This window comes from Sturnira hondurensis, unplaced genomic scaffold, assembly GCF_014824575.4.
Source record: "Sturnira hondurensis isolate 20B ecotype Veracruz unplaced genomic scaffold, ASM1482457v3 Scaffold0019006, whole genome shotgun sequence".
Lineage (NCBI taxonomy): Eukaryota > Metazoa > Chordata > Mammalia > Chiroptera > Phyllostomidae > Sturnira > Sturnira hondurensis.
The window spans coordinates 9,044,762-9,070,228 of NW_028091637.1; positions in this window are offsets into that span (position 1 = coordinate 9,044,762).

A 25,467-nucleotide genomic window follows, 5' to 3' on the forward strand; every position below is an offset into this window, starting at 1 on the left:
CTTAATCTGTTGTACAACGGTCTGCAAAGCCAAACTCAATTCAACTCAATTTCCACCTGAAATAAATTTGCCTTTCTCAATGTGCACAAACACACACATCCACATCCACATTCTTCCCCATGTCCTAGACACACACACACACACACACACACACCTACTCCACTACCTTCACACCAATTCACTCAGTAATGATGCCACTGTTACAGTCTAGGGCTCCGTTACAAAAAAAAATGAGTGCAACAAAATAAGCCCCTGATGGGCATCGGTACTGTTCCTTTGGGCAATCGGATGCAAATTGAAGTATAAAGTCTGTGTTCCTTTATTTCCCTCAGATGTTCATTTTTTCATCAGAAAACTGAAAGCTTCATCATCTCCATCTTCACCATATGAGATGGACCAAACAATACCTGCAGACAGAAATTATCAGGCAAACTAGAGCAGATAAACTTGACATTCCCTCTTCACCTGCAACTTCAGGACCCAGATGATTTTTAAAAATTACACCCACAGAACTGTAAAGACCATTAAAGGCAGGAAAGTAATCAGAGCTACTCTTTGTCAGTTATATATCATGCAGGTATACACTCAGTAACGACTGTCTACACAGAAAACAAACCTCCATTCAATATGTGCTTTAGGTATTAGGTAATTTGGATGAAAAGTACAGACACATTTTAGCAGGTCATCGACTCCAACTAGACAGGAGAGTGAAACCATTTATAAAGTAATAATGTGTCACGAGGACGATGTCAAACTACTAGGTAGATAGATAGCATGAAAGATGAAATGAGACGAAACAAACGAAGGCAAAAAGAAAATGTCATTGAATCCATACAACATCTACATAAGGTAAGTTTTTGTATCCAGACTTGAAAGATGGGAAAACTGAGAGGAAGAGAGTTGGGATGATTTGGCTCAGGGCTTGAATTCCAACCGACGTCAGTCTGTCTCTGAGGCCATGACCGTCTGCCTACCCCAGGGAGTCCACAGCAGAATGCTCAGTGTGAGAAATCAAGACAAGAAGAACACATCCTGAGAAGGTGTGTGTGTGCTGAAGTGGATTTACACACGTGGCACGTGCACGGAGCCTGTGCTAATGAGAGAATCCTTCCAAACAGGAGCAGGAGCGGCAAACATCACCTCTCTTTATTTACATGATTGAATTTTGGATATGTCATTTAATCAAAATGAATATAGAGAGCAAAATAATAGTTTTCCTATGAAATTGATGGCAGACTTTAACTTGTAGAGATAATGTAATTGGAAATAAATTGAATGAATTCATAATTTTAATTGAATAGGTTCCATAAAAGTTCTAGAAAACCAAGCATTGAAAATAACATTTATGGGAAAAGACACTTAGATTTAGATTTTAGTCACTGTTAGCATGTACCTACACCAACATTTTCCACATTATACTCCACGGATCATTACTCTTCTTTTTTTTTATATCGCCCTGTTGATGCCCGTTGCTTCCTAGCCACCGCTGTGTCTGCAGAACCCTGGGGAGGGTTGGGTCTGCGGAAATCTGTGCCCTCCCCACCATCTAGGCCAGGCTCAAACCTTATTACAACTTACTTTAAAATAATAATAAGTAATAATGATAATAAGCCTGTTTGTTGATCACCACAGACCCAGGCTGCTTTTCCACCGCCACCCCACCCTTGCTGGCACTGCTGGGGAGCAGGGTAGGACACAGACCCAGGAACACTGAAAGACACACAGCCCCAGGCAGACACCACTTCCAGACAAAGCATTTCTCCCCCTACCCCAAAATACATCAGATCCTTATACATCAACATACGCAGGCAGACCCACAAAGATAGATCTCGCCCAGACAAACATACACTCACAGCCAGACATGCAGACTGAGGACAGAGGTGCACACACCCACCAGCAGGGCAGCCCTCACAGGCGTTATCTAACGTGCAGGTGTACCCAAACTCGGGGGTCTCTCCGTGAGGGAACCAGAGGACCCACACAGCCTTCAGCAAACTGCAGGTTCCAGCACTGGTGCTGGCACACAGACGCAGGCCTGAGGCTCCAAGGCCCCCTGCACTCAAGATGGGGAGACTTCTCTCACAGCCCTGGGTGCTAATACCACTCAGGACAGGGTAGGGTAGCGTAGGGGTGAGCGGTTGGCATCAGCTTCCACTCTCGTGCCCTCTCCAATCCTGACTCAGACCCGCACAGCCAGAACATGGCCGACACACCAACAACTGTTCAGACACACTGACAACTGTTCTCCCTCTCCTACCATAGAGCCTGGCTCTCAAACCAACACGCACGTCACACATGTGCATTTCCAGAGTCCAGAGTTCGGCCTCTGCCCAGAGCAGCTCTGCCCCTACTGACCATTCCTACTCTCAAAACAAATCCTGTCCCAGGACTCAAATCATTTAGGGAAGCACTGGTTTAACGACACAGGGCACTTCTTTCGTGCATGGCTGCAAACACAAATCTCCAGGAAGAAGACACATTACGCCGGAATGCCCAAACTTTCCTGTCCGCGGGATGCTGGTATCACAGAGGACTTGCAGAGCATGCTCCGTAAGGAGAATTTGGGAGATGCTTGTCTAGGAAGTTGTTGGCTAAGAAAAGTTCGACAGGGGTTAAGCACATACACGTTAAGAAAAACACTGCACCGCTCAACAACCTTCGCAAGTTGCCCTGTCTTACTTTATTTGTTCACCTCTGAGCCTGGGCAAAACTGGGTGGTCCCCAAGGGCCACGAACATGAGAGTCTCACTCTCTTCATTCCTTATACTCAACTACTTTAACCTTCATTAGACTTAAAGCATCCAAACTCAGGACAATTGGCCTCATAATTACATATGGTTTAATGTCTCCTTTTCCCCTCAAATTAAAACTAGCAGCCCATTCCTTCTACCTGATTTCATTTTAACAGCGTACGATGGACCTTTGGGGGAGAGAGGAAGAAATCATGGGGAAAAGATTTTGAAGCTCATTTAGCATCATTGTAGATTTAAATCTTTTCTTCCTGATGGATTTGGAACATGTGCTATGGATGTGATTTTAGTTCACAGACTGGCCCCCAAAGCATCCAATCAATGATTTGGGGTAACTCTTAAAGTGGACAGGTACAAAAGCTCTGAGGAAGTGCATGAAGTGATAGGCCAAGATGGAATTTTAGCTCCAACGTTCCTAACTGGGAGGGATTCTTTATCCTCCATCGAGGGTGTTGATGATTCTCAGAAGGCGACTGGGAATGACTTTCCGTGTCACACAAGCACGACAATCTGTTGAATTTAAAAGTGGAGGTACCCATGCAATTGGGACGTGGGCCATGGAACAGCACGGAGATGGCACTTTCTAAAAATTTTGCAGGTAACCTAACAGCTCAATTCTCACAACAGATGAAAGAGTCGCACTGAGTACCTACTATGTACTAGGCACATTTCCCCCAAATTAGAACTTTAATCAGCATCACAAGCCTGCAATGTAAATATTATTAACCTCATTTTAGAGCCACATTTACAAGAGACCCACAGAGGCAGTTACAAAGCTGGGAGTTACAAAGCCAAGAGTCGGTCCCTAATTTTTTGGATTCTGAAGTACATGCTCTTCTAACTAAAAAAAATCACCTTCAGTGGAAGAGTGGTCTTAACTCTTAGTTCTGCTTTATTACTTATGATGAAAGGAAGAGTTCAGTGAGCAGCGCAATCCTTTTCTGCATAACTTAAGAAGGAACATGACTTGAGAAATAAAACTACTCATGTTCTAGAGCTGGCTGGTGTAGCTCAGTGGATTGAGCACAGGCCTGTGAACCAGAGGATCATGGTTCGATTTCCAGTCAGGGCACATGCCTGGGTTGCGGGCCAGTTCCCAGCAGGGGACACATGAGAGGCAACCATACATTGATATTTCTCTCCCTCTCTCCTTCCCTTCCCCTCTAAAGATAAATAAATTAATTGATTAAAAAAAAAAACTACTTGTGTTCTAAAAGGAATCAACATGGCCAAGTCATTACCTTCACCTCTGCCTAGGTACACATCAAAGGCAGAATCCAGGGCCCAAATACCTTCTCAATGGACATGTCATTTCCCTAAACACTGTGGATTAAATAGCCCCCGCCCTCAAGAGCTCTCATTATAATGGGAAGGAGACAGGCAGGTCTCCTTTTCCCAGGAAATACCAGTAGAGTCTAATTTGCAGTAATTTAAAGTCAAATACATTTTTCCTTTTTGATTGACATAGTGATAAGCACAAATGTAAAATGTAAAGCTCAATAAATTTTTGCATATGTTTACACATGGGTAATTACCACATAAATGAAGATAGATCATTTCCAACACTCTAGAAAGCTCCTCCATGTCCCTCTCAATCAATACCACTCCCCAAAGTAACCACTGGTCTTATTTTTATTGTTATAGATTAATTTTGCTTATTCTTGAACTTCATATAATGGAATCACAATAAATACTCTTTTGAGTCTGGTTGAACTTACTCAACATCATATTTGTGAGTCATCCAAATTGTTGCCTATAGCAGTAGTTCGTTCTTTCTCACTGCTGCATAGTGTGTAAATGTACCACAATTTATTTATCCGCTACACTGTTAATGAACATTTGTTTCTCATTTGGGGCTCTTATAATAAAGGTGGTAAGAACGGTCTTATCCATGTCTTTTAGTGGAATTGCTGGGCCACAGAACAGGCATATGTTTAGCTTTCATATACCCCCAAGCAAAATTCCAAGAATATTTGTACAAAGTTATTTTCCCAGCATGTACTCCTACCAGCAACACAGGAGTGTTCCCACTGGTCTACAACACTCACCAGCATTCGGTAACATTACTCTCAACTGTAGCCATTTCAATGGACAGGTAGTGGTATGTCTTTGCGGTTTAAATTGGTATTTCCCTGTGGACTAATGATAAGCACCTTTTTATAAGCTCATTAGATAGTTGGATTTACTTTCTTGTAAAGTGCTTCAGAATGTGCTTTGAAACAAGTTAGATGCAGCCTGTGACGAGCCAACTTTATTACCATCTTCACAGTGTGTAATGTGTACTAAAAGGCACTTTTCCTCTCTCCAGTGCTCCCCACCCTCGGTTCCTTCCCCTTCTTCCTCAGTCTCCCTCTTCACGCACATTCCCCTCCCCACCTGCTGGGAAGAGAGCCATCTCCACTAGAGATGGGAAGCTATATTTTAGGCTCAACAGGAAAACCCCATTTCATTTAGAAAAATGAAATACATTACGACACTTATGAAAAATGAAATACATTATGAGATTATGAACTCAGAAGGGTTCATCTCTAGCTGCTTGGTAGGTTTTTTTTTTTTTAGTTTTTTGCTGAATGCCAGTTTCATATCTCTATTACAGCTCTGTGGTTTACCATCCTGGCATAAAAGAACGGAGCGGATTCTCTACTTCCAAGTGCTCGGGAAATACAGCATTACATATATTTTAAAAACCTAAATCACTGTGAGCTCGGCAAAAATGAAATAAAATAAATAAATTCCAAGTATTGATTTAAATGTGGTGTTTTGTTTTTTTTTGCAACACTCCTCCCTGCACGCTTTGGGGAGCATAAAGTGACCCATAAATATTCCGGAAGAACCATTTGTTTTCTATTCCTCTGTCACCCGCGCCTTGCTTGCCCCCAAGATTTCACATCTGCAAGCAGCCTGGCTAAGGGAGGAAAGCGCCAGTTTAAGTAAATTGCTGCGGGCCTTCTGCTGACAGTGCTGTCTGATCTCCCTTCAGGCTATTTCTAAAAATAATAATAAGCAATGGTTTCTCTTCACATCACCCTTCTCCCACAATGGAGAGTTCAAAGAGGTTCTGGTATTAATTCATTAATTCTACAACAGCCTCCTGAGATAAGGAAGAGCTTGCTACCCCGTATCTGGGAAGGATCTTAGGGCCTGAGGTGTAGATGGGCTCTAAACCCTGCAGAAAAGCAGACTGCAATTAGCTTCATGAAATCCATGACATCCCTGATCTACGAAGCCATGATGTTCGAGCTAGAAGGACCCACGTGGTAGAAACTATTTATTTTTAGATTAGGAAGCTCAGACCCAAACAGGTTAGGGGGCTAGTCAAGGTCCCACAGAGAAAGGATGGAACTCCGCCTCCCACCTCCGCCCCCCACCACACCCCCAGATCATGCAGAGACTTAGAGGCTGAAACAGGACAAGACGCAGGTGTTCTGACTTTTAATTCAATGATCTAAGATATTAAACAACAACAACATCAAGAAAAAATGGCATGAGGAAGCAAAGATGAACTAGTATCACCCTTAAGTTTCCAAGGCAGTTAAACCAAAGTTCAGCTCACGACGATGGTAGAGGAATTTCTGTGTCTGGTAGGTCAAACAGGAAACAAGCACTAGATTAGAACCCAGGTCTGACTGATGTCAAAGCCTACACACCGAACTACCTCTTCCAGCCCAGGAAGTAATGTCTGAGGTGCTCTGTGATGCTCTAAGAAAGTGCTTACCAATCTTCTTTAAGAGATTCTAGAGAACTAGGCAAGTGGTTGAAAGGGGAAGTGGGAAGAATATCCTTTTTCTTTTCACTTTATACCCTTTTGACTGTTTGAATATTTGTTAACCACTATGCGCATATTACTGTAATTGTTTTTCCAAGTAGTTGACATATTGTAAGAATTTTCCTGAACTGGGAAATGTCATTTAATTAAAAGAAACAAAACTAAATTCTCCTGGTTGCTCAAAATTTGTGCTCCCATTAGAGCAATATTTTATCTTCTTTGGCGTTTACCCAGAGTCCCTTCACCCCGGCTTCCCTGGCAGTATTTTTGGTATATTCTGTCAGTTCATTACATGATGATTAAGCTAAAAATATGTTTACTTCTGCCCACCCCCAATTTATTATTTTTATATGCTCTCACTCCGTGTAGCATCTTTATTATGAAGAATTTTCATAGGCCTTTATGGTCCTTAGTCACTCAAGAGACACTGATCACCGACTATATGCCAAGCACCTCATGAGCCTGCCACCCAGGAAGACTGACATTTGAACAAAGTGTAACCACATAGTCAGAAAAAATACACAATTAAGTCACTGCATCTCTGCTTTTAGGACACAGAAGAAAGTAAGATTCATCTGTAGAGGGAGTTAGGGAAGTGTTCAGAGAAGTGACATCTGACCTAGCTCTTGAAGGGTGAAAAGGAGTTTTCCAGAAGTCAAAGAGAGAACAAGTCCCTCTAAGCATGAAGAATGACATGGAGGCCTGTCCTTTCCCGGATTTTCAATGGCTGCACCCAGAAGGAAAAAGGCAGTCGGGATGGGAAACCGGAAGACACAAGCCAGGTGCTGTGGGAGGTGGGGGGCCATATGGGCGGAGCACAGTGTGCCGGCAGGAGAAGGGAAAGAGAAGCCAGCGTGCGGGAGTGACTGAGGAGAGGGAAACAATGAGGCACTAAAGCACATTGTGCTGTAGGATGGTCTGGATCAACACCTCTATTCTCAGAAAGAAAAATCTGCTCTCATGTCCTAGAAATGCACACTTCGGTGATGAAACTATACAAAGTCCCTCAAGGGCAAGGTCACTGCACAGGTAGGAGGGTGGATACTATGGGGAGGATGAGGACCCCTGGGGTGGTCACTAATGTTTTCCTGACCAGGGCAGTAGCTAAGAAGGTGTTTGCTGTATAAATAATTTATTGTTTGTTGCTTTTGCAAACTTTGGTATTTATGTTTATTTTGCAATGTAAAAAATGACCAATATCTGAATTAAGGATGGGTCTCATTTTTCAAGTCCTCTGGATGGATGTAAAAGTGTAGAGATTGGAGGCAAGCCTCCCGATGGCTCAGTCATGGTCCAGGCACATGGGAAAGGGCACGGTGCACTTGGGGAATATTCCAAAGGTCACTATGGTGAAGAAGGAGTAAATGACTCTAAGGAGATCCACACTTGTGACAGAGGAGGAAGGTAGGCAAGTGGGGAACTCAGAAAGACCCCATGGTTAGTGGAAGCCTCATTTCCACCCCTTCCATCCCGGAGTCAGCATCACAGCCTCCTGGTCTTGGGGTGACAGTATCAGGACCCCTTGTTCAGAGGCAGGGTAAGGGCAGCCACAACATTCTGGGCAAAGAAAGAACCTGAGCCCTCCCCACCTCACTGTGGAGTGACTCAAGGGGACCTCTTCAAAGAAAGGTCTGATCCCCTTTGAAAAAAGAAGAAGAATTAAGCAACTTTCGTGAGCTTCAGTTCTAGCTGGGACAGGGGGTGCTTGTCTCCTGGGAACAAAGGACAGGTCTTTAACGGCTTGAGGAGGGAAGTGCCCTCTGGTGAGACCAAGAAAGTGCTGTGTCCCCCAACCCCATCTCTTCCAGAAATGTATCACACAGGCAACTTCCAGGTCAGCTGCGGAATTTAGAGCTTCCTTACTGCTCTGCGGAGGTCACCCTTTTCTCTCCTTCACCTTGGCCCCTGTGATGTCCACACCACAGCATAGTCAAAATAGTGCTTGCGTTTGCAGGTCGAACTGAACTGGGTCAAACAAGACCAGAGACTTGCCACTTACAATCTCTGTGGCCAGGGTAAGTTATTTAATCTCTCGGGTCCTCACCTGTAAAATGAGGATGATCACCCCTCCTTCAGAGGGTTCATGTACAGACTAAATGAAGTACTGCCCATGGAGCACCTGGTTCAATGGCTGATCTCAGAAGCCACTCGGGAGTCAGTGGTGTTTGTTGTCATACTCAGATGGAATTCACAAGCATTTTCTCCCAACACACAATGAGAAATGACTCCCAGAGCAGCTAAAATCAAAAAGAACAACAATGCCTCAGGGTGATGAAAATGAGGAACAACCAGAGTTCCCATAAATCCTGGTGGAAGGGTGATATGGTCCAACAACCCTAAGTAGCTATTAAGCAGACTCTGCTGAAGCCGAACACATGCACCCCCCCATGACTTGGCAATTCCACCCGAGGAATAATATATACCAACAGAATACGTACTTGTGCATCCAAAAGATAAGAATCATCATAACGGCATTTTCAGGATAGACAGCAACTGGAAATGACCCAAATATCCATCAATAGTGGAGTGGATAACTTGCAGTATACTCACACAACGGACTACTACATAGCAACGAGATTAAATGGATTCCTTCTTGATTCAACAACATGAATGAGCCACAGTAACCAAGTGTTGAGCAAAAAAAAAACCCCAAAAAACAGACACAAAGGAGCCCATCTAGTATACATCCATTCACGTATATTTCAAAAACAGGCAAACCTCATCTTTGGGGTTGGTAATCAGGAAAGTGATTATCCCTGGGGCAAAGCCAACATGCTGGTGATCGGTAAGGGGCATGAGAGGGGCTTCTGGAGTTTGCAACATTATTGTACTGTATTGTACTATATCATAGCTTTTATTTTGTTTTATTTTATTTTAGAGAGAGAGGAAGGGATGGGGAGGACAGAAAGACATGCACTTGTTGCTCCACCCATTCATTGATTGATTCTTGTATGTGCCTTGATCTGGGAATAACCCTGCAGCCTAACCTGAGTGCATGGGGACAACACTCAGACCAACTGAGCTACCTGGTCAGGACACAGTATCTACTTCTCAGTCTGGGTGGTGGTTCCTGTGAGATTTCTGGGTGTGTATACTTTGTGATCATGCAGCAACCTACATACGTGTGATATGTTTATTTATCTAAAAAAAAATAAAATAATCCATTAAAAATAATAAAAGGATTTAAGAAATCAAGCAATTAAATGCTGAGATATGAACTCCATCTGATATAATCAACTGCCCATCTTTTCCTAAGGCGCCAGGAAAATTCTATTGCTTCTTAACAGTAATCGCTAGCCTTCACTGAGCACGAACCATGTATCAGGCATGCCTCCAAATGAGTTGCATGTATTAATTTCTTTAATCCTCTCAACACTTTATGTGTAGAATGAGCAGACGTATTCATGTGCTGGGTGTGGTCCTGATTTACTCCTGTTAAACCAGCAAAATTATTATCAGCACCCCTCAACTTCTCAAAAGTGCCTGGGGTTAAAGAATAAACTACATATTCACCCTATTTATGAGGTAGTCACCACTGTTATCTGCTGGGCTTTTGGATTTGTGTGTGTGTCATTTTTTAATTAAAAATTAAAAGAAGTTAAGTCATTTGCCCAAGATCACAAGGCTAGTAAATAGTAAAGCCAGAATGTGAATCCAAGGTCCAGATGCTCACCAGTAGGATATATTGCCTTTTTGCCCAAATTTCATTATTCTCAAGACTCAAAAATTTCTTGATGCCTAACTTTCTTCTCCTGCGATTTTTATCCTATGGTATTTTCTGTTGCCCAGCATTTCCTGAACTAGGAGAGCGGCTCACCTCCCACAGTGAGCCCCAAAGCCGACCCACCTCCCACACGATAGCCTCTCCACATATTCAGGAAATGAGTAGAATCGTCTTCTCCCCGTCTTTAAAATAATATAAACATGCTCCCATTCACACTTACATTTTCCTCATTCAACATGTTTTCCAATGTTTTAGTCATGTCTGTGGATCTATTTGTCATTTCCCATTCATTCATTCAGCAAATTATTCAATGAACTCTTACCATGGGCCAGGCCCTGCTAGCCCAGCTGGCAATAAAGTCGTGGTAAACAAGACAGGCGCAACCCAAGTCTTCAGGAGCTGATAGTCCGGTAGGAAAAACAGCACTAAAGAAATGACAACATGAACAATTATTCATTAACATCCCAATAAGGGCTGTGACAGGGGACTTGACCTGAGGGGGCGAGGAGTCAGCAAAGGCTTTTCTCAGAGCCAACAGCATTTGAGCCAAGTCCTGAAGCCTGAAGAAGGGCACTGAGCTGGTAAAGGCGGAGTGGAAGGGCATTCCAGGCAGAAGGACGAGTGTTTGCAGACTCCTGAGAATGGCAGGAAGGTGGGCTATTGGAGGAACCACAGAGTGACCTGTGTGGCCAGAGCCCAGTGAACAGGGGCGAGAGGCTGGTAATAAGGCAGGGGAAGCTGGATCTACAGGGCAGTAACCCAGGCAAGGAGTTCTGAGTGCAATGGGAAGCATTTGGATTTCTTCAGCAGGAGATTGGCCTAATCCCATCTCCCTGCAATGCTTCATCCTGGCTTTCTAATCATTGAATACTCTAAGCTAAGTGAAGAGGGAGGCCATCTCCATTCATCCACGTATCCCAAGAGTGTAGAACATTTTTAGAATGTTTTAAGAACATTTTTACAAATGAACAGCCTACCCCAAATGTCCCTCATTACCAGAAACTTCTTTTTCAGTAATGCACTGCCAACTAGTCTACAGAGACTAAATTTGTCCAAAGTCCTGGATCACAGCCACCAGTTGCATAAATCCACCTTGCAGTCTATTGTAACCAAAGGGCTCGATTTACACAAACAGCAAGAATAGTGTCCCCTGTAGTTGTGCAATGCACAAGGTCAGCCTCTGTCTACTAAGACTTGTATATTTACTTGCCTTCATATTTGTATCTTTATTTATGAATCTGTGTCCCCTCCTTATTCTAAAAGTGACTTAAGGAGGCTCATAAGGACAGAGAAAACAGAACAAAACAGTGTAACAAAAAGAGAACACAAATTCAAAGAAGAGGAAAATAAAAGGAAAAACAAGAGCAGGGCCATACAAATAATTCAGGAGTGAAGTTATTACAAAAGTGCCTTCTTACAGTTTTGTACTTTTGGCTCTGACTTTTCTAGCAGCCAATACTGTTGGGACTTGAGAGGACTCATTAATCAGATTCTTCCTCAGAAGGTTCAAAACAATTAAGCAATAGAGTGAGAAAGAAAATTAAAATGCTACTTGTCTTCTCATCCTGGAAAAGAAGAACTAGGCAACTGGACTTGGAACTGAGATCCAAAATATTCTTCCCCATGACGTGAATCACTTGCCCCCAGACACAGGTAGAACTGTGGACAACTGTCAACTTTCCCTCTCCAAGAAGCAAAACCCGCCTCCCAGTCCACTCATCACCCGAAGGAGGCAAAGACAGAGAATAAGAACACCTTTGCCCTGAGGGGAGAGGGTCCCAAGGGAGCACTGAGAAGCTAGACACACCTGCAGTGGCCACTGTTCCAATGCCTCCGGCTAAATTATCCCCCACTGTGGGGAGGAGGTTTTTAACGGCAGAGAGAAGTCTGGAAACAGACTCTTCAATCATACCTTTTCAATTCTGCTCAAGTACACAGCTCCTTGCTGGCCTGACCTAAGCAAGCATGCATTTTGCATTGATTCTCAAAATTTTATGTGCACACAGATTACCCAAGGATCTTGTTGACATGCAGATTCTGCTGTGTGAGTCTGAGGTGGGGGTTCAGATTCTATATTTCAACAAGCTACCAGGTGATGCTGATTCTGCTGGTCTACATCTGAAGCATCTAGAACAGGAGTCCTTGACCACACCATTCTGACCTCGCAGAATTCTTGAATTCAGAGCGGGGTCTATGAAATTGGGTGGTAAAAAATATGCCTCTTTATTTTTACTCACTTCTAACTGAAATCAATCATTTCTATTATGACTGTAGACAAGAAACCACAGCAGTATCATCAGTACCTGAGATTCATCACCAATAAAAAACTCAGATCTCTTATCATTTCACTATTGTTGCAGATACCACCAATATTTGCAGATATTTTGATCTCTCCAAATATTACTGTGACTGTTTGGAAATTATAGTAGTTATTAGACCCATTGCTAGCTCTTGTTCTTTCAAGTACTTACAATAAAGAGGCATGTATGTATCACCTCACAAATCAACACATCAGAATATTTTTCATATTTTCATAGCTGTAGTTCACTATAATTGGTTTCCTATGTAATCCTATGCATTTTACTTTTATGCATTTTATTTTTATGCATTTACAAATATCATTCCAGAATAGATTTCACAGGCATCTCCACAAGATGCAGGAGACACGTAAAGGTTAAAAATTCCTAATGGAAAAAGAAAGTTCTGCAGAAGAGGCACTAACCCTCCGAATTCTGGAGTCAGACAGGCCAGGTCTGAACCCCTCTTCCTACTGTGCAAGTGCTTACCCTCCCTGCGCTTTGAGAGCATGCAATCCAAAGGGGTGGTTGAAGGACTAAATGAGTTACTGTTTTTAAAATGTACAGTGACTGGCTTGGAGGGTTGGCTAGAGGCTGTGAGTACCGTACATGGAAATTCAGCTGAAGAAGCATCTAGTCTGTCCGCCAAGGAGACAGAGATGAATATACAAAAGCCCTGTTCTCACTGAGTCCACCAGTTCAGTGGGGGAGATGGCAACCAAGCAAAATCTTGGAACAGCAGGTAGGCACTGTGGGAACCCGGAGGAAGGAACTCCTGGCCATGTGGGAAGAAAAGAAAGCCTCCCTAAATGCTCATCAAACACCTCTCTAAAACGTTCTGAGGTTGGCAAATGCATCCCATTTCCTCCTGGCTGCTACTTCTGCTGATTTCTTGCTTAAATTGCCCTACAAACTCTGCATACCTTTTAGAAGCTCAATACCCAGGCTCCTTATTAGCATTTTTCTGTTTTGTTAGAGTAATTCCCATCTACTCACCATGCCCCTGGATGCTAGCGTTTCACAGTACCATAACCTTGGGACAGGTCTACACTCAGTGAGGATGCTCTCCCAGGAGAAACATTCTCTCCACACCCCCAGGACCAGCATGCCAACACCAGTCACCACCTACCCTGCCAGGGCACAGAGACCCTCCAGCCTCCAGGGCACAGCCACAAAACTACTTCTGCAAGAAAGCGGCCCCCAGCCAGGCATGAAGACCTCTTGGCTCCAGTGCCTAGTATTTGCGGATTCCTAGGAATTTTTGCCAGACAACTAGTACTAATAACAACAATAGTTCCCATTTGCTGGGCTGGACTGTGCGTCAGGCAGTGCACGCAGCGCTTCCCATCTGGATTCACGTCCCAGGGCTGCTAAAACGAAACCCACAGACCGGGTGGCTTATGCCACAGAAATTAATTTTCTCACAATTCTGGAGGTTCAAGTCCAAGATCAAGATGTCAGCAATGTTAGTTTCTTCTGAGGCCTCTTCTAGGCTCAGGGATGGCTGTCTTCTCCCTGGGTCTTCACAGGGTCTTTTCCCTGTGCCTGCACGTCTGTCCTAACCTCTTATAAGGACATCAGTGGTGTTGAATCAGGGCCTACCCCAAAGAACTCATTTTAATTTAATTACCTCTTTAAAGATCTTATCTCAAAATGTGATTACATTCTGAGGGACTGGGAGATAGGACTTCAAACTATGAATTATGAGAGCACACAACTCACCCGCAACACTTGGGTTAACATCTAACCCACAGGGAACTGGTGCAGATGAGGAGCCCACAGCTCTGTAAAATTAAGTGACATTCTTAAGGTCCCATAACCAGGGGAGCTGATACCTGCAGCCAAGGCACTCTGAGTCCTCGGCCAGCGCTCTGCCCACTGTAGAGGCTCTCTCCTGGCAGGACCACTAGGCTCACTCCAGGGGCTGGACATCCCCAAAGTCCCAAAGGTAGAGAGGCTGGTGGATTCTGCATTTGTACAATCTCCCTGGACGCACCACCATATAAGAACCTAATCATCACTTCAGGTGGACTCCTGCTCCCACTCCCATCTGTGTTCCAGTCCGTTCTGTGGGCACTCAGGAACACTGGTGTGCAGTCTCCATTCCCGGGAACACACGCGCTCCCCTGGAGGACCTTATCTGTAGTAGGGTACGACGCTGAACGTTTGGTTCCCAGGCAGGTTGCAGAGTCCACAGCCACCATACCCTTCCCACACCCTTGCCTTCATTCCTCCAAGCCTCTGAAGACCACTCCCCCATGGGACTCTGAGTGGCCACCAGAAAACTAGAGGAGAAAACTGTTCCTCTGGTGTAAACAGAATTGGAGGCTGACCACTCCCCTCAGCCTCCAGTCCCAAAAGCTCCGGATACCCCAGGACTCCCTCCAAACTCAATCTGAAAAGCACTATTGGAAGCCATGCCCACACTGGATTTATTCTGGACTAGCCTGTTTTGTTGTTTAACAGGTTTACTATAGTAGGAATGCAATATACCAAACTGCACATAAAGTGGACAGTTTGCAGAGTTTCAACATGTATACGCCTATGGCACTAGCTCCATAATCAAGAGAAAGAATGTATCCATCACGTCCAGAAGTTTCCTCCTGCCCCTCTGGAATCCATTTCTAGTCCCTCTCTGCCCTCCCCGGTCCTACACTGGCCCATCCCCCATCCTTATCCCACGCAACCACTGTTTGGCTATTTATATTTCAATTAATTATAATTAAATAAAGTTTAAAATCAGCTCTTCAGCCCTGGTGTAGCTTAAACCAAACAACCACGCGGGCCTGCAAACCAAACAACCACGGTTTGATTCCCAGTCAGGGCACATGCCTGGGTTGCAGGCCAGTTCCCAGCAGGAGACGCACGAGAAGCAACCATACATTGATATTTCTCTCCCTCTCTCCTTCCCTTCCCCTCTAAAGATAAATAAATAAAGAAATCAGTTCTTCAGTGTCACTAGCCACATTTCAAGTGTCCAGTAACCACAGGGGGTCACCAGACTGAGCACTGCAGAGTCAACATTCCTGCTGTCATGTGTTTCTCGGCAGAGCACTGTCTACATCCTCTTCCCTTCACAGTCTACAGTGGTCCAAGTTTCTTCCTGGCTTACACTTTTTAAGTTGCTTATGGTTACTTGGAGCTTTCTAGGTGCCATACTACCAAGCACTTAGCATTTACTTCATTAAATACCCACCACGGCCCTGTGAGATAGGAATAATTGCTTTCCTCATTTAAAAAATGAGAACACTGAGATTTAAGGAGGTGAAGCAGATGGGAGGGCAGGTCTGGCTTCCACGCCGTGCCCTGGATGTTGCGTTCCATCCCACAGCTGGTGGTTAAAAGCACAGGTTCTGGTGTCTGTCCATGTGGGTTTCAGCCCTGGCTCCCCCACCCACTTCATGATATTGGGCAAGTCATCCATTATGTGCACTTCCACGCCTGCATCTGGGAAATGAGGATCACAATAAAACCTGCCCCCCCACAGTTGCCAGGAAGATTGAGTTAAAATAAAATACATAACATTTTTAGGATGGTGCCTGGCACACATTTGGGTTTCCTGCTTTATACCATTTTCCTAACAGGTTTCTCAGAAATAGAAGTGCGTGTCCTGAGTGATCAGACATTCACCCGTTCCTACATTCCATCTCTCAACATCTCCCAAGTCCCCGTGAGGCACAAGGCTCCACGCTCTGCACTGGGTCATCTACAACAATGAATGATTTCAGGCTTGGTATTTCTGCTCAGACGTTCCCCTGCTGATCTGCAATACGTCACTTTTTTCCCCCTTTTTAAAGGAAAGACAAAATTATTTGAGGAAACAGAGCACAGAATCATTTTCCCACTTCACTGGCTTGCCGGAAGAGTTAAATAAATGGTGTTAGATTCACAATTGGTCCCTGTTCTTCCTGTTCCTGTTCTCACCGCCTTTGAATGCTGCATGTCCCCAGTTGGAGCAAGACAGCAGGTGCTTTCTCGAGGAAACTCAAACAACACATTATCTCCGTAGGATCATCATGACAGGTTACTGCAGGAATCAATAAGTCTCAGTGTAAAAATCCATTAGCGGAACCTTAGTTTGAGAATAATCGACTTACGCAGAAACACAGACGTCGCCAGACAAAAGGCTGCCTTTTCTAATAGACGTGAGAGAAGGACCCACACTCAGGACATTTCTGTCTCTTAGGCAACAATTTCTTTTCCTTTTAATCTCTACTCCCAGCCCCCTGCCCAAGCTCAGCATTTGACTCCCAAGAAAAGACTTTTATTTCTTCAGCATAGGTAGAGAAAGAGGTGCACCTCTCTCTGCTCATCATTGGAATCAACGTCCCCAATTCAAGTGCCTCCAGCTATAAATCTAGCACAACAGCCCTTCTGGGCCCAAATCAGTATCACAATATGTAAGACCACAGTCCTTGGCCAGGAAAGTCTCTAACAGCACACACACACACACACACACGCACAAACACGCACCTATGCATGCACACACTCACACACACACTCATACGCATGCACACTTCAACCTAATTTTGAACGATGTAGTTTCCATTCTAAAGTGACAAAAATTTTATCCAACCTGAAAGCATTAAGAACCCCTTCCTGAAGGAGCTCCTACCCTTTGCAACATCATGGATGGAACTGGAAAGCATTATGCTGAGCGAAATAAGCCACGCGGTGAAAGACAAATATCATATGATATCACCGTTAACAGGAATCTAAACAACAAAACAAACAAGCAAGCCCTGGCTGGTGTAGCTCAGTGGACTGAGTGGGAGCCTGGGAACCAAAACAAACAAGCAAGCAAAATATGACCAAAGACACTCAAATACGGAACAGGCTGACAGGGACCAGAGGGGAGAGGAGAGAGGGGAGAGGGGAGAGAATCACAGGGGAAAAGAGGAAGGACTCACATGAACAAGTGTGGAGAACACATGGACAATAACTAAGGTGGGGGCGGAAATGGGGGGGGAGGTGGGGAGCACTGGGGGTGGGCAGGGCTGGGAATATAAGACAGAAAACTGTACTTGAACAAGAATTAAATTTTTTAAAAAAAGAACCCCTTCCTGATCACACAAAACAACATTTTTAAAAATTGGCAGGGTTTCGTTTAGGGAAACCATAGAATCTATCCCATGAATGTGAAAAAGTTTTCCTTGGGCACATATTGATCCTTAGAGACATGACTTTATTTTCGTGGACAATTAAAGGAAGATTATGCCACTGGGCCTGAGACGATGTAACCCTTCCTATCTTCTAGTGGCCAGCAGATAGCTATCTTAATTTAAAAGACCCTAAAGGTCAGAGCTTATTTAGTCCCTTGCAATAAACGATTTTTGCCATAATTCTTCTTTTCTGCTTAACTCCCTTATCTAGAGCAGCCTTTTCCAATTCATATTTTGCAGAACAAATATAAATTAGGAAAATATCAATTAGATCCATTAGGCATTAATAAATATCCCTAGGGTAGAGAAAAATAAGTGCTTCTATAAGTTTGGGGAATGTGAGACTAGAGAAAATGAAGCAGGTTCTTTACTACAGGACTTCTCAGAGCCTTTAATATGCTCATGCGTGTTACAACACAGTGGCGGGTGGGAATAGAGAGCTAAGTTTATAACGTGTACAGCAAAGAGGCTGATACGTAGTCACAACCAATAAATGTTAGCTTTTATAATTACTAGCTATTGGGATTTGAGCATTGGTGGGGGGAGGGGCTGTTATTTTAAAGAAAAAGCCTAGGGAAGGCTTCACAATAAGGTGACGGTTGAACAGAGACCTGAACGTAGCCAAGCACAAACCGTACGAGAGTGGCGCTTGATGGGACTGCGAGAGTAACACTGAGAAGAGCGTGGCTGCAGTGGAGACGGTGGTGGGAAGAGCTGCAGAAGATGAAGCGGGAAGGGTAATGGGGCAGGAAAGGAAATCAGGTCATCTGGGGCCTTGTAGGCATTTGTCAGGACTTTGGCTTTTACTCTGGGGACACTCTCTGCAGGACTGAAATTAAACAAGTTGGCCACAGAAGGCCAAGGTAGGAGGAGGCGGAAGGAATAACCAGGCCCAAAGGATTGTGGTGGCTTGGATCTAAGAGGCAGCAATGGAGGAGGCTCTGGGGATGAAATACATTCTGGGAGCAGTAAGGGCTGTCAGGCTGCCCATCACTCAACATGCCTCCTGCAAGGAAATGTGAAGGAAGGCTGCCTGTCTTTCAAGAACCTCTGTTCAGCGGGTAAGTCAAAAGTCGGCTTATTAGCAACCATCTTCTTCCTACCCAAAAAAGATCTGTGCAATCAAGATCTAAATCGAGATGCCTGGTGGATTACCATAGCTACAGGTGCCTGGCAACCAGGATTAGACTGATAGCCATTGATCTACGGGCTCCACATTCTTCCCAAGGATGAAATGCACGGTACAGGGCATCCAAATGTCCTGAAGTCACCCAAAGCCGAGAGAGAAATATTCATCCTCACCTTCTTCTGTCTGATTGGCCTTTGCCTCCCACAGACAAGGTGCCCGCTCACCAGATTCAGGCTTCAGGGGTCACTCCTTGGAAAAGGGACTACCCCAACTAACCACTGGCAGAAAGTTTCAGAGACTATGGGCAAGTTCTAAAGGCAGAGGCAAAGAAATTGGCTGTGAGGACAGGAGAAAGGAAAGTAACCAAAAACATATTTGACAGGTCAATGCGGGAATAGGGAAGGGAGCAAAAAGTGAGCAAGACACAGTGAGAGGGAGCAATTCAGGAATCAGTAGACTAGGATCCTTTGGCCAGATTGGCCCGCTGCCTGGTTTTCCTAAATAACGTTTTATTGGAAAACAGCCACGCTCCATTAATTTACATATTGTCTATGGCTGTTTTCACGGTGTGATGGTGGAGTTGAGTAGTTAGTTATAACAGGGGCAATGTGGCCCCCAGAAACTGAAATATTTATTACCGGTACTCAGTCATTTGCAAAATACCTTCATCCACCCCTGGTCCAGTTGTTCCCAAATGGCCTGGAGGACATAGGCTTGTTTTTATTTGCTCACCAGAATACTCAGCTTAGTTCAAGGCCCTGGACTGTGGTGGGCCATGTGTGGAATGCTAAAGAAATACTAACAAGTTTCAGAGACATAGCCAACATCACTTTCACAATGAGGAAAGAGGAGAAGTCCTGTAATAATAGCCTCAGTGTTTTTATCTCAACATCAGCTTTCTATCATAGATACCAGACAGTACCTGGGCCTCAAGACCCAGCATCACACACAGAGGAGCAAAGACACCATGGAAAATAAGACAGGCACAGGAGGAACAACGGCAACTGAATCAGGACCTTGACCCTGGTGTCATCAACGTCTCTGCTGTAGACTGAACTGTGTCCCACCTCACAATTTATACAGAATTCATGCTGAAGCCCTAACCCTGTGTGATGGCATTTGGAGATGGAGCCTTTGAGAGGTAACAAGGGCCCTCAAGATGGGATCAGCACCCTTATAAGAAGGAACACCAAAGAGCTCTCCCTCTCTTTCCTCTCTGCCTTGTGAGCACCCAGTGAGAAGATAGCCATCTGCACACCAGGAAGAGGGTTCTCCCCAGAACCCAAGCATGCTGGAACCCTCATCTCAAACTTCCAGGCTCCAGAACCATAAGAAAATAAATTTCTGTTAAGTCATCCAGTCTATGATATTGTTACAGCAGCCCAGGCCAAGACATTCACCAAACTGACCCAATAGGGTGCGAATCTGGGAGCAACGAAGCAGGCGCAACTGCTGGGAGACGACCATACAAATACTGTATTTCCTCCCCCATTATGTGACTAGTACTCCCCGTTCCCTAACTCCAGAAAGCCCAATTTCCATTTTTTTCTCTTCTAAGCACCCAACCAGAAGCCAGTCAGGAAAATGGAATTGGTACAAGATGCTGGTTCATTTAAAAAAAAAAAAAAAACTCTTCCTAGTTAATAGTCCATGGACATCATTCAATGCCCCCCGGGACTTCCTGCAGCGCCTCCATTTGCTGCTACTTATTTTCTGGAAACAGAGTCCTTACAAGCAGGCTCCAAAAAGCTTCTAAAATAGCCAAGGTACAAACTCCAAGGATTCTGGGTTCTTTCTTTCTTGCAACCTTAGCTTATTGGAAATGTGAGTGATCACCTAAGTTGTCATCTATATCATGTTAGGAGTGTTCTGAGAGATTCTGGACCTTGAATAACTCAAGGAGCTGCCCGAGGCTTGGGGGTAAGAAAGGTAAAAGTCTATTGTTGCTTTGCCCCTCTACCCCATATTGCATCAACTATACCAAGGGGAGACGGTGAGGTATCTATCATCCCCCTGAGCTCCTATAACATATGCCTCCGAAATACACTGAAGGTGAGAAATCATCTGAATGGTAAGAGGAACAAACATTTTGGTCTACAAGATTCTCCAAAGCCTGAGTCTCTTCTGGAAAACTCTGTAGCCAAATAGCCATTTCTCTCCTCTGTTGAAAGATGGAGCTGAGCTTGATTTGATGACAAAGTAATTTAAGACCTTTCTCAAAAAATGTTGGGCCAGGACCTGAAAATGCCGTTGACAATGCTAGAATTGTCTCTTGATGCCTCAGGGTGATAAGAATAATTCACCCCTAAAATGCTGAAGCCACTGTCTCTGGGGTCCTGCCCTGTCTACAGAACAACTGTCTGTTCTCTGTGTGCCCCCAGGGTCACACTGCAATAAGACGAGACCATCCTACAGGCAGCTAATTTTTCTTTTGTGAAGATCTGTGAGCAACAGTGGCATTTTTCTATTATAGGTTATATTTTTCTCCCTGAGAGTTCCTTTTCTTAGATTGTTTATTTCTCATGCTGTCATTTTGTTAAGCCTCATAAGGGTCTAGTGGGAGAGCACTGTGCCCAGGTGCTGATTCCCCAAGGAGAGGGGGTGACTGCAGGGTACCCAAAGCGATCCTCCCACTGAGCTGCAGATCAGTGCTACTTGGAATTTTGCCTCTTCTTTTTAAGGCTGATGCAGGTTACAACACATTCAAATCTGACTGGTCTGAGAGAGGCTAATAGAAAAATTGGCAAACCATGACAGGTCAAGAGCCAAGGGAGAAATACAAATGGTCGATAAACACGCCATAAATGTTAACTAGCACGATAATCAAAATTGCAAATACAAATTCAAACGAGGAGATGGCATTAGCGAGTCCTGTTTTAAAGATAATGCCTAATATTCATAAAGATAATATATCCAGGGGCTATGGGAGCATGGAGAATTGCAGAATCACACAGTCTCATACAGGCCATACAATGTGCAGTTGTTTCAAAACACAACTTTCTGGAAGGCAAAGTGGCAACATATGTTAAAATCTTAGAATCTTATCACTGTACGTCAACTTTTCACTATGGAAGTGCGGTCCCTACACAGACTGTAGGGAAGCCCCATAGTCTACGGGACTGCACGTCCATAAATGTAACCTAAGAAAATACTGTAGAGGTGCAGGATTCGGAGCGGATGTGATGGTTAATTTGACATGACAACTTGGCAGGGCCACAGTGCCTGGGTATTTGGTCAGACAATATTCTGGATGTTTCTGTGAGAATATATTTGGGTAAGATTAAACTTTTGGTTTAGTTAATTTATTTACATAGCATTAAAGTATAGTTGACACACAATATTAATGAGGTTCAGGTGTACAACATAGTTATTCAACATGTATATATTTTACGAGGTAAAATCACTGCAATGAATTTAGTAACTAATCATCTTCAGCGTATAGTTATTTCGATACTATTGACTATATTCCCTATGGTGTACAATTCATCCCCGTATGTATTTATTTTGTAACTGGAAGTTTGTGCCTCTTAATCTCCTTCACTTTTTCACCCTGCCCCAATCCCCTCATTTATTTTTTTAATATATTTTATTGATTATACCATTTGAGTAAAGCAGATTTCTGTCTGTAGTCTGGGTGGGCTTCATCCAGTCAGCTGAAGGTTTAACTGGAACAAAAGACTGACCTCCCCAGAGAAAGAGGAATTGCACCAGCAGACGGCCTTTAGACTTGAACTGGGACATTGGCTTTTCCTTGGGTTTCCCACCTGCTGGTCCACCCCAGACACCTAGGACTTAGCAGCCTCTATAATCACGTAAGTCAATATAGTTAAAGATTTCATATATATACATGTATATGAGAGAGAGTAAAGGTATTTCCAATCATCTAATATATATGTATAAGTTTTATACATATTTAGTTGTCTTATTGGTTTCATTTCTCATTAGAACCCTAATACAGTGGACAGTTAGAAAATAGCTTTATTCATTTCCTCAACTCTGCACCTTGACTCCGTGGGGCTGCTTCATCCTGTCCATGGAGGGAAACGGGTGAACTCCATGAAATGCATGGTCGTTTTCACACAATAAAAAATCCTCGCATAACTTCCAGTCACAACACTGAATAACATCCATTGTGTCAGACGCCCACGTAATGATAAAAACTCCAAATGTTATCTCAAATTCAAACCCCTCTCCTCCCCCATCTAGACCCGCTGCAGGACTGAAGCCTGCGGGTGCGCCGTGGCTTTCTTCGGAAACCCAGGTCCTCCAGCGGCCTCCGCACCCACCAGGCAGCCTCCGGCCCATACAGAGGGGGCACCTCAGGGAGGCGAAGGACAGGTGAGGTACAGGAAAAGCCCTACCTAGGCCCCCACTACAGACCCGGCACACTGGTCTCCATGCCGCACCTCATCATACAAGGTTGCTGCCCAACACTGTTCTCCTCCCGGGGGTGATAAAGACGACAACTGAACCCTTAACAGCATCAGCTGGGAAGGGCTTCGGGAGAAGCTAAGGCTTATGGGAAGAGTTCACGTACTCTGCCCTCGCGGGAACTGAGGAAACGACTGGAAGCTTTATTGCAATTTCCTGTGCAAGGTGGGTGCATGTGTTTTGCCACGTCTGCAAAGCCTGGGTTGCAACCCTTTATTTTTTTCCGAAAAGACTTGTTTGGTGATGGAACCCCTGTTCAACAGCATTGTTCACCCAACAGGGGTCAGTTCTTGGATCCTATGGAGAGGAAGAGGACACTGGACCCCTCCCAGCCCACATCACTGGGGTCTTCTCATCATTTTCCTTAGCATGGACTATGCGTCCCCCACCCACCCACCCCTACAACTCCCTGGCTTGAAACAGGCCAATCCACACAGATTCTCTCTCTCTCTTCCCACTGCCCCCTCTCCCCGCTTGGCCTTTAGGCTGCTTCTTTCCCCTCTGTGACCTCATTAGATAGTCCACAGGACACAGGCATCATTCATTTCCTCAGAGCAATGAGGCAGTCTTCCTCTGTGACCTCCAGGCTTTTGCAGGTGAGGTTCTGAGGGAAGCACACATTTCCAAGCCCAGGCAGGTACTCGGTGAGGTTTGCCCCTCCCTGCTTAGATGGCCTGGGGAGCTCGGCAGCTCACTCTGGAATTCTAGAGGAGTCAGCACCTGCCTCAGCCAAACGCAGACGAGATTCTCATTTTAGCAGACTCATATACAACCTCCAGACACGAGAAGGTAATCTTTGTTTCATAAATGTCAGAAGTTAAGTCTCAGAGAAACTTATTAAATTTGCTAGGATCGCATAACCAATCAATGGCAAAACATAAATTCAAATTCAAGATTGTCCAACTCCAGCTCAAGCTTTTGCTGCTGTACCATCACTGTCTTAATAAAGGGCTTTCAAGGACTGTTGGCCTTAACCCCCCTCCGGCCTCCCCAAGTCATTCCCTGAGCTCATTGATCCAATATGGGGGCTGGAATGCATCCCCTCTCTCTCACCGCAGAGTTCAGCTCTACCTGAGGCCCTCTGGGCTGAGCCTGGGAGGCAGGTGCCCTGGGCCCTCAGGTCTCCGGCATAGCCTCAAACCCTCCACCTGAGCAGGCTCCCATCATCTCAGAATGAGATCTAGCACATGCCATGCACCTCGCTCTCCTGATAGATGTGAGGAAAACACGGTGTAAGCGCTGAACATCAGTATGTGTCTAGAACAGTCATTACAAACATCACCAGGAATGAGAGAGAAAGAACGCATCTCTAGTTATAGTGTAGGGAAGGGAAATAAATAAATAAAAACCTCCCAAACATATGCTTAATCACACTTCTGTACTGAAAGGGGGAAATTACCTGTAAATCTTTCCTTTGTGGTTGATGTGAAGCTGATAGATCTTTCCTTTTGAGATGGATGTTTGTAAATCCCTAAGGGCTTCAGGAGAGAGCAGGCCACGAGTTCTTGTGCCAGCTCAGTGGGAAGCACATCAAAGCGGCTTTGTTTAAACTGGGGCACCTCCCCCACCACCCAACGGACCTTACCCTGCAACCTTTCGGAGCCTCTTCCTCTCTGTGCAGAATCTGTGGTAAGCTCAGTAGCTGACCCCAGGGGTCACCCCACCAGCACTTTCCTGTTTGAAACTTGGTCTGCCGGTCTCATTTCCACCAGCCCGGAGTCCTTGGCCTCAGCCCTGACATCCGCTCCCCGCCTCCTGAGATAAAAGAGCCCTACCGTCGTCTCACCCACCCTGAATCCAAAGGCAGCAAGGGTTTTGTTGTTGATGTTTAGACTTGCTTTCAGTTTTTAAAAATAAAAACCTATGTTACACTTGTTTTCTTACTACAAAAGCAATACACGTTTGTCATAAATATAGTCAAACAGTGCAGAGAAGCAGAAAGGAGAAATTAAAAGCACCCATTAAAGCATCAAACAAAGAATGAGCACAGTGAGTGTATTGAAATACATCTTTCCAGACTCCTTTCTCTGCGGATATCTAGCCACTTAGCGTTGCAAAAGGAGATCACATTAAACACTTTGGTAATGAATTCGATTTTTTTTTCCATTTGGCATTAGGTTGAGGATATTTTTCTGTGTCGTTAAACGTGCCGCATGGTTTTTTAAAAAAATATTTTGCAATACGAACAAAGTTTGGTAGCTTTCGTCT